General features: G+C 36.5%; 1 long non-coding RNA gene across 1 annotated transcript in view; it reads right to left on the reverse strand.

Moving 5' to 3' along the window:
* Window positions 1–5,468: 5,468 nt before the first annotated feature.
* LOC119088174 overlaps window positions 5,469–14,264 on the reverse strand; it is a 70,354-nt gene continuing 61,558 nt past the window's right edge. Inside the window, exon 5 of the long non-coding RNA XR_005091770.1 lies at window positions 5,469–6,970. This is a non-coding gene — a long non-coding RNA (uncharacterized LOC119088174). The remainder of the gene's footprint in view (window positions 6,971–14,264) is intronic.

Genomic DNA, 14,264 nt, shown 5'->3' on the forward strand with positions numbered 1-14,264 from the left:
CTTCTCCTCCTCCTCCTCCTTCTTCATCCCAATTTTATCCCTCATTGGTCACACATACATAGTTTATCCAAGCCACCATCTTGTCCTTAGAAGCCTTCAGTGTTCCTTTCCGACACCAGTTTAAAGTACCTCACTTTAAAAAATGTTAAATTCTGCCTTGTTCTAATCATTAGTCCTTCTGTCTACTTTTTGAAACCATTCTGACATCTGAATGATTTTAATTGATACTTCAATGGGTTATAATATTCTTTCATTTTAAGTTTCTCCCACATATTTTTCAGTGAATGTATACTGACATACATCATGTTATTTATGCATATTAATCTTAATATGAATATGCACTAATATTTGCTGTGATAGTTGCAATTTTATTCTGTTTGTTTGTTGTTGAATGCCTGGACTTACTTTATAGAGAACAATATTATTTGTAAGCTATATATTGTCTAAATAAGTCCATGTCTTACTCTGTCGCATCTGTGTTTTCTAGAGTGTTCTTTAATAATGTTCACATTAGGTTATATAATTTCCCAGTTATTAGTGTGACTCTTAATATTTTAACAATAGATACATTTTTATTATATATCATGACTGCTATATATTATAATATAGTCAGATAATTGTGGTTTGTTTTTTCGAGGGAAATAATGCATATATAAATATGTAAGTATATATATATATATATGCATATATACTTGGATACATATGCACTATATAATGCATTATATATATATATATTATATATAAAACATTGATGTTTAGTTGTTGAATTTTATAACAAGACAGTTTGCATTCCATTGAGGTAGTCATTTTTTTCTCTTTAACATATTAGCATAATGATTTACATAAATAGATTTCCTAATATGAAATCACCCTTGCATGATAAACTAAACCCAATTTGGTCATGGGATATTAGTCTTTAATAACACACATGGATTCCATTTGCTAATATTTTATTTGGAATTTAATGTATTTATAAGTGAAGCTGATCTATAGTGCTGTTTCCAAGGATAAGTTCTTTGGTATGCTGATTTTGTCGAGGAGCTATGAAATTTTTAAAGAATGAACTTTATTCTAGTTTAGCTCAATATGTTCTAAGATCATTATATGCAAGAATAAATAGTACACTATAGATGACTAGTTGTAGCAAATTAGTGGTAAAAAAGTATATGAAGTTTTTGCATGTGTAAACACTTCTAACTGTTGAGAAAATAAAATTACAACCTAAAAATACCTGTCAAAAGCTTGAGTATAAAACTGTCACCTTCAAAATGTTAGAATCTTATAAACTAGGGAAGCATGCTGTGGCGTAGAGCAGAAGAACAGGAGAGAGCTGATCAAATCCGAACTGTGCTCTTGTGTGTGACAAGAAGGATTTCAACTATTTCATAACAAATCTGATGGCATCATAAAGAAAAAGTAACAACATGTGAAGAAAAAAGAAATTATTTTAAAAAATTGCATGAGGAAGTTCCTTCACCCAGATATGAAAAAATAATTGAGATCTACTTCACATGAATTAAGAGATAATATGTAAAAAAAATGAGATAATAGAATTAATAGGAGAAAAAACAAATTATCTTTTCTATACTTTTAAGATTTTTTTCAACATGTCTATGAATATTTTAGTTGCGTGTGTGCACACATGTGTGTACATGTGCCCTGAGGCATGTGTGAAGGTCAGAAGACCACACTCAGGGACCTGCTCTCTTCTTTCACCAGCTGAGTCCCAGGGCTCAAACTTCTGTCACCACACTTAGTTGCAAGTGCCTCTACCTGAGGAGCCATCCCTCCGGCCCCTCAAACTAAAATGCTCTAATGGAACTGAAGACAAAAAGAACATTTGGGGGGACACTCAATTGCCAAATGCAACAAACGTGCTTAAAGTTATTGAAAACCTTTAGCTCAATAGCTCATTTATTATAGGAAGAAAAGATTTTTGTTAGTTCACAAAAGTAAGAATTGTTTACATACTGCACATAAAGAACAGAGCTAAGACAACATTACTCAACAATCTAAAGACACGTTACGACAAAACACATGCCTATTAATGGTCCTAAAAATGGAAGGCATGTGATCCTCATGGGAAACAGGTACACTGGAAACCAAAAGCATTGCATTTTATAAATTGGGATTTTTTTAATCAAAAATTTCTTCTTCATAGTAAGAACACAACATTTGTAAAGATCTATATCCTAGACATTAAAGAAACTAATGCTACAGCCGTAAATATGCTAACAGGTGCAAAAAGTAGACTTTAAAAAATAACAAATAGAGATTTGAGATTCCACACTCCATTAAAGACAGATCTAACTGAAATGTAAAATACAGGTATGGAGGATCTATGCAGTAGGATCAGCATCTCTTCATGATAAACTCTGAACATTCTAAGTCCAGAGGGATTATACTTCGATCTAGTAAATCTGTGCTTTACAAACTCACTGGTAAAATAGGTGTGAATGGGCAGAAACTGAAAGCATTTCCTCTAAGATCAAAATCAAGACAAGGCTGTCATCTCTTGCTGTGTTCATCAATACAGTATTTGAAGTTTAGGTGCAACAAGCAGGCTAGAAAAGAAATATGGTACATCAAAACCCAAAATGAACGAAAAAGAATGAAAAAAAAACAAGAGATAATCAGTTCGCAGATAACATGTTTCTATATTTATAAAAACTGAAAAACCCCACCCAATGATTTTAGAACTACTAATCTTGGCAAAAAGAAAATTTGGCTACAAATTAGATACACAAAAGCAAGCAGGAGAACTTTATAGGAGAGTTTGGTAAGAGGAAAGAGTGGGGGAATAATATAATTATACTCTTAAAAAAGCAAAAGAGATCATATATACCCAAATTAAGCTTGCTGACAAAGAAATCATGAAATGAGCCCATTCATAGCTGTTAACAGGAAGAAAAGTTAAATTTCAAAGAGTAAATAAGATTAATCAAAAAAGCAAAAAGGCCTCTAGTATGAAATGGCAAGATATCATCTAAAACATTATTTATGATACATCTTAAAATATAAAAATAGAGTGAGATTTCTTGAATTAATTAGTGAAAGGGTAGAAAATGGATGTGGTCAGTCATATGCATTCATTCCTGAAAACATCTGTATGTGTCTGTTATTCATATTAACTTACAAAAATGTGCAATTCATTTACATATTGCAAATGATAAATTTAGGTAAATTTATTGCATCATTTATTTAGATTTTAGAAGTTTGGCTGCATGCAAATACTGGACATGGGTTTTGTTCCTTTCCTTTTTATCCTGAGGCAAGCGCTTTGCAATCAGGCTGGCCTTGAGCTTCCTACACAGCCCAGGCTGACCTGGAATTGGAATTGTTGGGTTGTAAAAATACACCACCATACCTACCAAATGTATTTTCTTAAAACTATATTAAAAAAAAGAAATTTGAAGCAATGTTGAAAAACTATCAAATATAAAGTTTCTGATGTACCATTTCTGTATGTTTGAAAAACTCCATAGTCTAACCAAACAAATTATGTATTATAGTGTTTCCCCCTAAAACCTCATATTGAGGTACATTATAGTTTGAAGAATGTCTTAAAATTAGTTCTTCCTGAAGTACTGTCTGGAGTTAATATCCATGTAATATTGCAAACTTATAGTAAATATTTCTCTTCTTTCCTGTCTCCTAGGGAACACATTTTACAATCTAAAATGCACATTGCTTCTTTCCTGTCTCCTAAGGAACACATTTTACAAAATCTTGACACCAGGTTTGAAAGCATCTTCTCTTGGGCCCGTGCCCTGTGAATTCCCACCTGACAGAACTTCCTTACCTCTAATTTGTGATTCAAGGTGTGAGCACAGAGAGGTGGTTTGATGCTTAGAAGTGTCAGTATGAGAAAATAAAAACAGTAATTGCACAAATAGGGTACAATACAGAAGTGTCAAATACAACGTAATTTTGGAGAAATACAGACTTTGTAGAACTCATTTTTTTCACTATAGTCTAGACATCTTTTCAAATACTGTTTTTCCTATATAAATAGTAGATATAAATATATCAATTTTTGACCTTGGCAGACATTTAGTAGTTCTATCTGAAGGTAGGATTTTTTTAAAGGCTTTATTTGAAAAACTCAAGGAAAGCAGAGTAGAAATGGAAAATTCTGATTTCAATGAGACTCATTATATAACTGTGAACAAAATAAAATCTACATACTTCTGGCCAATCTTTTCTATTTTTATTAAAGTAAAATAGATGACTCTAAATGTATGTAATTGGAGGTTATGTTTTCCTAAAATTCATTACATTTTTAAAACTTTAATAGAGTAGTATAGATGTGTGTGTGATGCACGTGTGTATGTTTGTCCATGTGTAAGCGTTCTCTCCCTCTCTCTCTCTCTCTCTCTCTCTCTCTCTCTCTCTCTCTCTCTCTCTCTCTCTCTCTCTCTCTATGTGTACATGCATTACTGCCCCAGGACCAGCTCACAGATAACTGGCCTAGCTTAGATTGCTGTCAGAGACAGACACTGGCTCTGCCTTGATACAAAGGAAGAAATGTAACAGCTCCATCCCCTTGGGATTTACCCAATATAATAGAAAGTGGGCTTGGTTTTCACAGGAGTTTGATCCCCGGTACTCACATTGTGAATGAAGAGAACAGGTCCCTGAGTATTGTCTTCTGATCTCTACATATGCCTCATGGGATATGTGCCATGTTCTAAAAATGATCCACCATGAGGAAATGGGTTTGTACAGTATTGTAATTTTCTGTGCAGGAATAGATGATGTTGAAGATCAAATTGTTATTCCTTAAGGGAGTTTGTTATCTGACTCCTCGTGACCCTGGGAAGAGGTTGCTTCAGAAACCAGAAATGATTTTCTTTTCACAGGGCCTTGAGTCACTGAGATTCTCCACAAGAAGGTAGGGAGATCCCAGCAACTGTGGATTCTCATTGATTGCTGTGGCAAAACTCTGACAGCATAAGTGAACAAGACTTTTGCCGACAAACCCCAAGGCTGACTTTAACCTTCAGACTGTGCGTATTCACTTAGATTAGATTTTGTATGTCAAGTTGTATGGGATTTGTGTCATAGAATTTGGATGATTCATAAATTGAATTTAATATTGATAGAAATTTCACTTTTTTACTAAAAAGAAATTTTATACAATATATTATGATCACAATTTCCCCTCCCTATTATCCTGCCAGATCCTACCCACATTCTCACGCATCCAACTCCAAGACTTCTTTTCCTTCTCTTTAGAAAACAAACAGGCAAATAAATAATAAAACATAAACCAGAATTTAAAAAAAAAAACAACAAAGAAAAAAGCACAAGAAATACACACAGACACAAACACACATAAACATAAAACCCATAAAAATACATAATCAGAAATTATAATATTCAAGCAAAAGACCTGTAAGATAAAAAACAAAACAAAACAAACAAACAACAACAAAATACTCAACAAATCAATATGAGCCAAAAAGTTTTAGAAAAATACCATTGACTTTATTTTTTGTTGGCCATTTATTGCAGCTACACATAGGGCCTAACACTAAGTGTGTTTTAATATACCCAGCAGGTCTCCATTGGAAAAGACTCATTGTACCTTTGCAACACAATTGTCAGTTGGAGACAGCTCCTTGATTAGGAATGGAATGTTATGTCCATGTGCCCCTCTCAGGGCTGGGACCAAGTTTCACTTGAACCTGTGCAGGTCCTGTGCATGCTGCCACGGTCTCTGTGAGTTAATATGTACATCAGTCCTTTTGAGTATGGAGACAAATCCCCTCTGGATCTTACAATCTTTCTGCCTCCTTTTCTGCATAACTTCCTGAGCCCTGAGGGGATGAATTTGATGATGATATCTCTTTTAGAATTAACTGTTCTAAAGCTCTCACTCTCTGCTCATGGTCCAGTTGTGAGTCTCTGTCTTAGTTCCCATCTAATGCAAAAGGAAGCTTTGCTGATGATGGCTGGGTAGATACTTATCTGTCATTTTAGCAGAATTTTGTCAGTTGTATTATTACTATGTTCCTTTAGCAGAACAAGAATATTTGGTTTTCCCTAGGCCTATGGTCTATGCCATCTCAGGTTCTTGGCCACCTGAGCAATGTTATTCATGGGTTCCACCTCATGTAGTGGACCTTAAATCAAATTAGATAGTGGTTGCTTACTCCCACATTTGTGCAACAATTGTACCAGTGTGTTCTTTAGGCAGGTTACCACTGTCAGTTGCAGGGTTTAAAGTTGGGGTTTTCTTTGGTAGCATGCAGAGTTATTTCCAGGACTATGAACACTAGTCAGTGGGAGTGGGAAGTCTAATTAGGCACCGGCTTGACTTCTCTGTGGAAAATGAGACAGTGATAGGACCTTACCACCCATTTGTAGAGAACAACCAATAGCCTTGGCAATAGCCTGATTTGTTTGGTGATTGTCAGGGAATGCTGTTGGTCAACAACTCAATTAGGTGTAACATACTCCTGACGCTGGGAATTTCACTCAGTGATGAGAGAGGTCTAGTTGAGGCTTTGTCTCCTGAACTATTTGGTAGTTCCATTTAGAATTCTTTCACATATTTTAAGATGCTTCTACTGTAGTAGGGTCTCATATGAGCCTTGAATGGTCCTTAGTATTAGGTGTCTCTCTCAGTTTCCCCTTCCTTACCCCTCTGTTTCACTTCCTCCCCATTTAATCTTCATGTTCCAGTCTTCCCCCATCTCTCCATAACTGTATTTCACTTTTGATGAGAAATAGAGAGTTGTAAAGAGTGTGTGGGGCTTCTTGGCCACTGCCAAAAAAAAAATTGACACAAAAACTATAACAAAAACTTGATCCCTTAAGAAATCTGAGATTATACAACAGTGATCTAGGTGGCACTATGATCAAAAACAGATGAAGCTTCTGGCCACTGAATGACAACATCAGTCCTCCACCCTGTAGCAGAAGGTCAGGATCCACTTGGGCTTCAGAAACACAGGAGCAAGACCTGTAGGAGAAGGACAGCGTGAGCACAGAATAGAGCCTTGCACTACGAGCATTAGGTGTCTCAAGGACAAGGTTTTCCTCTCACATGACATGTCAGAGGTGCAAGGCAGAGTATAGCTGTCATAAGAAGAGACAGGCACACTGAGAAAATCTCATTAGTAAAGCCCAGGTTCACAGGGTATGCCTAAGACAGGGAGGCGCTGTACTAGCAAAGGCAAACATCTACTTTTAAACTAGTGAGATTAAAACAAAAAACTCAGATCAGCCTACAATAGGAATGAATACAAGGTACTTCCAAGCAACTTCCCCTATAGCACAAGCTTGAAGGATGCCTGAACACTTATAGTAAAAAACCCCAGCACTGCAGGTCCAACTTTTACCACAAGGAATCCTGGCACTGATATTAACACCAAATAATCTAGACCATCTTCTGATGATACTGACTCAGCTCACCAGCAGCACAGGAGAAGGAGAGCAGAGCTCATTTCCAAGCACACACACACACACACACACACACTCCTTGCCATGAATATTATATTTAAAATTCAACCAACATGAGAAAGAAAAACCTGTCGTCAAGGGAAAAATAAAAAAAAAGCAACTTATAGATGACTAATATGCTGAAGTTATAAGAAAAAAAAAAAATATATATATATATATATATATATATATATATATATATATATATATATATATATACTTGATATGTCCAAGAGTCTACTAGAAAATGGATAGCTTGCATCTACAAGAGGGGAGATTTAAGTAGAAAGTGTCAAAAAGCAATAGCAGAAATACAATCCAGAGATAAGTAATTCTTTTGTTGATCTCAGCGCAGGAAACATGATTCAACTTGAAGATAAGAAAGAGGGAAAGATGCAATTTGAAACACACAGAGAATAGATGGTTCTACAGCAAGAACCCACCTTCCACGAATATGGGGAAATGCGAAGCCGTCTGCCATATGAGCAACTATTTCATCACAGAAACGATGTAGAGAAGAAATGTGGAAAGGGATATTAATGTTTAATTTTCCAAAAATAACAAAATACATCAAGCTCTATATCCAAAATTCATAGGACACTCTCAGAAGACATTTGTAATTGAAAATAAATAAGAATATCTTGACTCATCATGCTAAAACCACTGATAACTAAAGATAAAAATAGTAACAAGTAAGACAGCTTTAAAAATAACCAAAAGGAAGTGCCAATCACAGATAATTCTATAGTAGGCAGAAAAAAAGGTGAAATAAAGGCTCCTTCAGATAAAATTGAAAATTGATTATTAGTAGATATAAGCTGTAAGAGATTTTGAAGAAATTCTCCACACAGAAGAAATGTTATACAATCACCAAAGAGGTTCAGAGCTGGTAAAATGAAATATTTTTCTTATTTTTGTTTTTATTTCCCTAAGAAATCTCTCCCTGTCTAATACAAAAACAACAAACTGTATTGTGAGATCTCTGGGGGAGAATAAAGCATAAGATTAAAATGTCAAGGCAAGCACAGAGGAGAGGGCTAGAGTCTGTTATTGAGAATTACAAAGTAAGTACAAAAGTGTAACTGTGCTCAGAGTTTTGTTTAAAAAGCACCCCTAATTACTAAGAACTATAAGTAATAAAACAATAAAGAAAACAATGTGGTATTACAGATAATAAATGAAAGAATCATAAAGGGAGAAGAGAACAGATAACCAGGGTGAAATCAAAACACCCAGCAGGGCTTCAGGTTTGAATCCAATCAGATCAATTCAAATGGACAAATTGTCTAAGGATTCCAATTAAAAGTGGTTAAATTGCAAACAAAACAAAGCTTATCTAGCATTCTCCAGGCTGTAGACTCTTTCTGCAGTGTTTTAAAATTTTTAAAAATAAATCATGTGTTTTTTTAAGGTACATGGTATAAACAGTAAACTGTTTACAACCAAGAAACACTATATAGCATGAAATTGGATTTCATACAAAAATATATACCAGGAGAGACAGAGTCACACTTTCTAGTGACAAACATTTGGATACATGCTCTGGAATCTTACAGTTGCATCATATGAAGAGTAGCTTCACCATTCTATGCCCCCATCAACAGTGAGAAAGGGCTCTGCTTTTCCTTGCCAGCATCTGTTCTTGTCATTTGATAATTTTATAATAGTCACTTTAAATCTCAAAGCAGCTTTAATTTTAATTTCTATGATGGCTCATGTTGGGTATTTTTTAAGTGTCCATTAGCCATTTTATTGTTAAGACCTCTCTAGTGAGTTCCAAAGCCTATCTTTTGATAGTTTTTTATGGATATTTTTTCCCTTCACAGTAAGTACTAAGTACTTTGTTACTTAGTCTCTCCGGGTCTGTGGATTATAGCATGATTATCCTTTACTTTATAGCTAATTCCACTTATAAGTGAATACATAGCATGTTTGCCTTTCTGGGTCTGGGTTACCTCACTCAGGATGATTTCTTTCTAGTTCTATCAATTTGTCAGCAAATTTCATGTAGTCATCATTTTTAACAGCTGAGTAATACTGCATTGTGAAGATATATCTCATTTTCATTACCCATTTTTCAAGTGAGGGTCATCTAGTTTTGTTTCCAGTTTCTGGCTATCACTAATAAAGCTGCTGTGGACACAGTTGAGAAAGTATCCTTGTGGTATGGTAGAACATCCTTTGGGTATATGTGCAGGAGTAGTATAGCTGGGTCTTGAAGTAGATTGATTCCCCATTGTCTAAGAAACTGCCGTATTGATTTTCAAAGTGGCTGTACAAGTTTGTACTCCTACCAGCAGTGGACGAGTGTTCCCCTTGCTCCATATCCTCTCCAGCATGAGCTGTTACTTGGGTTTCTGTCTTTCTGATAGATATAAGATGGACTCTCAGCATCATTTTCATTTTCATTTCCATGATGACTAAGGAAGATGAACATTTTTTTAAAGTGATTCTTGGCCATTTGAGATTCCTCTGTTGAGAATTGCGTTTAGACTTGTACCTATTTTTTAATTGGATGACTTGATTTTTAAATTTTTTGAATTCCTTGTATGCTTTAGGTATAAATTCTCTGCCCTGTGTATCACTTTCAAAAGCTTTCCAACAGTTATTTTAATATCTGTGTGAGGCCTCTCTATTGTGCTATCATAAAGTGTTAGATGTGCTGTTATCAGTAGAAGAAGTAAGTGGGGACTTGTTTCTTAGCTTGCCGTTACTATACTTAGGGTCATTTTGTTTTATCTCGCTGGTGACACTAAAGGAATTATTGTTCCCACGGTACTTTTATCCTTTAGCATAAAGAAAATCCAGAGACATAATGAGAGAAAGTAGCTGGGCCATTGTGTTGTTGAATGTCATAGCATTGAAATATCCAAAAGTGGTCTCTTGCCTCAAAGTATTGGGAGATCCCCACATGCAGTTGTGCTCGTCATTCTTGGGTCACATTCTAGTTCTGGACAATCCTAGCAATGAGACAGTCTTGATGTAATTTTTTTTCATTTTTTTGTATTTAAGATGACTTCCATGTGTTTCTGTCTGGTGTGTTTTAAAATAGACAAACAAACTAATTGATAATTCAAACTTTTTGAGTTCTGCATTGTGTTCTAGTTACAAAATTCAACCCCTTCACCTGATACAGAGTCACTATTTCATATGCCACTCTTGTTTAAATAATTTTTTAACTGATGATTTTTTCATTCAAGATTGGAGGGATGGCTCAGCTGTTAAAAATGTGTATTGCTCTTGCAGAGACAGGAGTTTGTACCCAACACCCATGTCAGGCCTCCATCAGCACCTGCACTCACATGTACATAATATAATTTAAAAAGTAAAATAGATCCTCAATAATGAACTGAGTATGCTCTCTTCTGTTTCAGTTCTCCATGATTGATTTAGGTTCTCAATAATTTCATTGCCTTTGTTGAAAATGAGACTCCTCTCACTGTGCTAAGCTATATCCCTTTACACTGAGCACAATTCAGTCTGCACATGTGGTATGTGCCATCACAGGACAGAGGATCTGACACTGATAGATACACTAATAATTGCCCATTCTCTCTATTTCCACAATATCTCTCTCCATCATGGTATCTCTCTCATTGCTTTCCTACTCCATCCCTGTTCCAGTTCAACCATCCCATTCTCTTATGTTCTCATCCCCAATCTCCTACCCTCCATTGCCTACCCCTCACCCCCAGTTCACTCAGGAGATCTCATCTATTTCCCCTTTCCAGGGTGATCCATGTATTCCTCTTTGGATTTTCCTTGTTAGCTATCTTCTCTGGAGCTTTGGGAAGTTGCCAGGAATCCGCAAGAATGACCCCAGCTTGGAGTACTGGAAATAGTGGAGAGGGTGCCTGAACTGAACTGGCTTGCCCAGTGATCAGTTCAGTTAATCCCCTAACTGTCAACACAGAGCTTTTCTCCAAAGACTGATGGAGGCAGATGCAGAGATCTACAGCAAAATGCCAGGCAGAGCTCTAGGAGTCCAGTAGGAGAGAGGAGGAATTCTATGAGCAAGTTTATCAGGATCATGATGGGGAAACCTGCAGAGACAAATAAACCAAACTAGTGTCAACTCATGAAAGTTAGATCAATGGCTGTGGAGCCTGCGTGGGACTGGACTAGGCCCTCTGCATGGTGAGACAATTGTTTAGCTTGATCTGCTTGGGAGGCTCCCTGGCAGTAGAATTAGAATCTATCCCTGATGCATGAGGGGGCTTTTTGGAGCCCACTACCTATGATGGGCCACCTCGTGCAGCCTTGAGGCAGGGGGAAGGGCTTGGACTTGCCTCTACTGGATGTGCCTCCCCATGGGAGGCCTTGCATTCTTATGGGGGGAGTGGAGGGTGGGTTGGGGGATTGCTGGAGGTGGGAGGAAAGAAGAAGGGGATCTTTGATTGGTCTGTAAAATTAATGAAAATATATTTTTTTTTTTTTTTTGGTTTTTTTGAGACAGGGTTTCTCTGTGTAGCTTTGCGCCTTTCCTGGGACTCACTTGGTAGCCCAGGCTGGCCTCGAACTCACAGAGATCCGCCTGCCTCTGCCTCCCGAGTGCTGGAATTAAAGGCGTGCGCCACCACCGCCCGGCCGAAAATATTTTCTTAATAAAAAATATGTCTGAATATATTCAGTATTGACACGCTTAAAAAAAGCAATTGCCTAATTCTCTGCCATCATATGCTTTGTACATCTTGCACTAAGCATCTGATTTTCTCCAGTCACATGACTATCTCTGTTTTGCATTTGGAAAACTCATTTTAGTTTTCTTTCTCACAGGAACACAGAAAATCTTCATGCTTTCAGGAGCCTCTTTGGAGGTTACTTGGGATCTATGTACATCTCTGGCAAATGGTTATAAATGGAAAGGTGATGTGCTAGCTGGAATTTAGAGACTGTCTCTTCTCTCATCTTCCACTGTGGAGGAAAACCATTGGATAGATAATCAACACAGACTGGACAAATTCTTCAGCTTAGGTTCAGCTTAGGAAGAGCCAAGGGGAGCTTGACCTGAATTTTCTGTGTTGTATGGGTGAGAGGTGAGCTTTGCCATGTTAAGTCACTGTCTCATTCACTGCAGAACCAGCCTACATATCTGTAGATCCAGCTCCTGGAGAGCCTTTTCACACATAACTGCCAGCCTTCTACTTCCACACTGACATATCTCAACTCTTTCCTGCTGGAGTAATTGTGAAAGGCAATAACATATCACTCCACCTTATGGCATCTCTATGTTACTAAATAATGTGAAATTGAGCATGCTGATTTTTTTGCTGCTTAAGTTCTCCCATCTTGCTAACATCATTCTTTTTTCCCCTCTCTTCTGAGGCTCAAGAGACTTCATGTATTTTGAAATGGCTTGAGTAAATAAACAAGACTGTGTTGATTGACATTCTGTAATGAATGTGTAATGTATCAGTTGGAGGATACTACTTCTGGTTTTCCCCATCCTTGGCCATATCTCACAGAGCATAGGGATGTCAATAACTACTCCTTTTCTTTCTATCCATAGAAAATGGTGAAAGTGGAATACAAGGCAGGGAAGAGAAAGTATCAACTTGGGTGGTCTGTGCTGGGGAAGGTGATTTTACTCTTCTAAAACTAAGAGGGTTTCATGTTCAGTCTTTCAGTTCTGGAATTATAATGCTACCATACCTAATAAAGAATCATTAATATTGATAATAAAAGTTCTGGGTTGGAGGAAGATATAAGCTTTTAAACATACTCAGGTGTAACTTACCATTTATGGAGGGTGCTAATTCTGTTGCGTATGTGAATTTTTCAAACATAAATGCATGTTAAAGTGTATTGGATGATATAACAAAATTACCATGCAGCTATACTCCTTTCATTACTTAACTCCATAAAGACAAACTTCAGGGGCTAATGTGCATATTATTTGCAAGATAGAGGCATAATGGTGCAATCTTCTATTTTTATTGGGTAGTAGTTACATAATCTAAATCTGAAGTGGTAAATGGATTTTGCTTACTTTTTTAGAGTGAAAAGCAAGTATTTATACCCCACAGAGATAATAAAATCTTTAATTTTGTGGGTTGCTCTGTGATTTGGTTTTTAATCATAAAATGTAACATACAAGTAATGAAATTTCAAAAGAAATTATTTGTGTTCTATGGCAATTTACAGTATTTATTTTCTTTCAAATGTTCCCTATAGTGATGTTTTATTGGAAAACAAAATAGGTTAGAGAAGAATCTACGAAAAGCAGCAGAGTTATATATGCAATGGGATCATAATATAAAGAGCAATTAATCCTTAAACTGGGTTATTTTATATTTTAAATAGCCAAGTCTTCAATTTGAAGAACACATCTCCAATCCTACTACTTGGTTTAACGGTTTTCCTATGCATGTTACCTTACTTGTCTACCAAACATGACCAATATTTACTACCTCTTTACCTCCTTGAGTAATTGGAATAAACTTTTGAAGTGTAAATCAGATTCTACCACCATTTTCCTACCCTCTACATTGCTGTTCTGTTCCCCATGCACCCACCGCTTGGAAACTGAGGCCACATTTCCCAGATGACTTTGACAATGACTTTCCTGAACTATTGGGTTCTACAAGGGACACAACATTTATAGACAAGGAATATAACATACTGATCACAAGTGTGCAAGTGCATGCTCAGTGATTAGGCAGGCAGTGCTTACTGGTCCCAAGTCCATGGGGCAGATGGATGCTCAGCTCTGAAGTTTTATCAACAGCAACTTTGTGCAGAAACATTGTGAACTCTGCATCTTAGGGGTCAACTAGAAACTAGTTGCTTCCCCAGTTGGTTCTTGCATATTTTCT

Source organism: Peromyscus leucopus, chromosome 6 (assembly GCF_004664715.2).
Source record: "Peromyscus leucopus breed LL Stock chromosome 6, UCI_PerLeu_2.1, whole genome shotgun sequence".
Lineage (NCBI taxonomy): Eukaryota > Metazoa > Chordata > Mammalia > Rodentia > Cricetidae > Peromyscus > Peromyscus leucopus.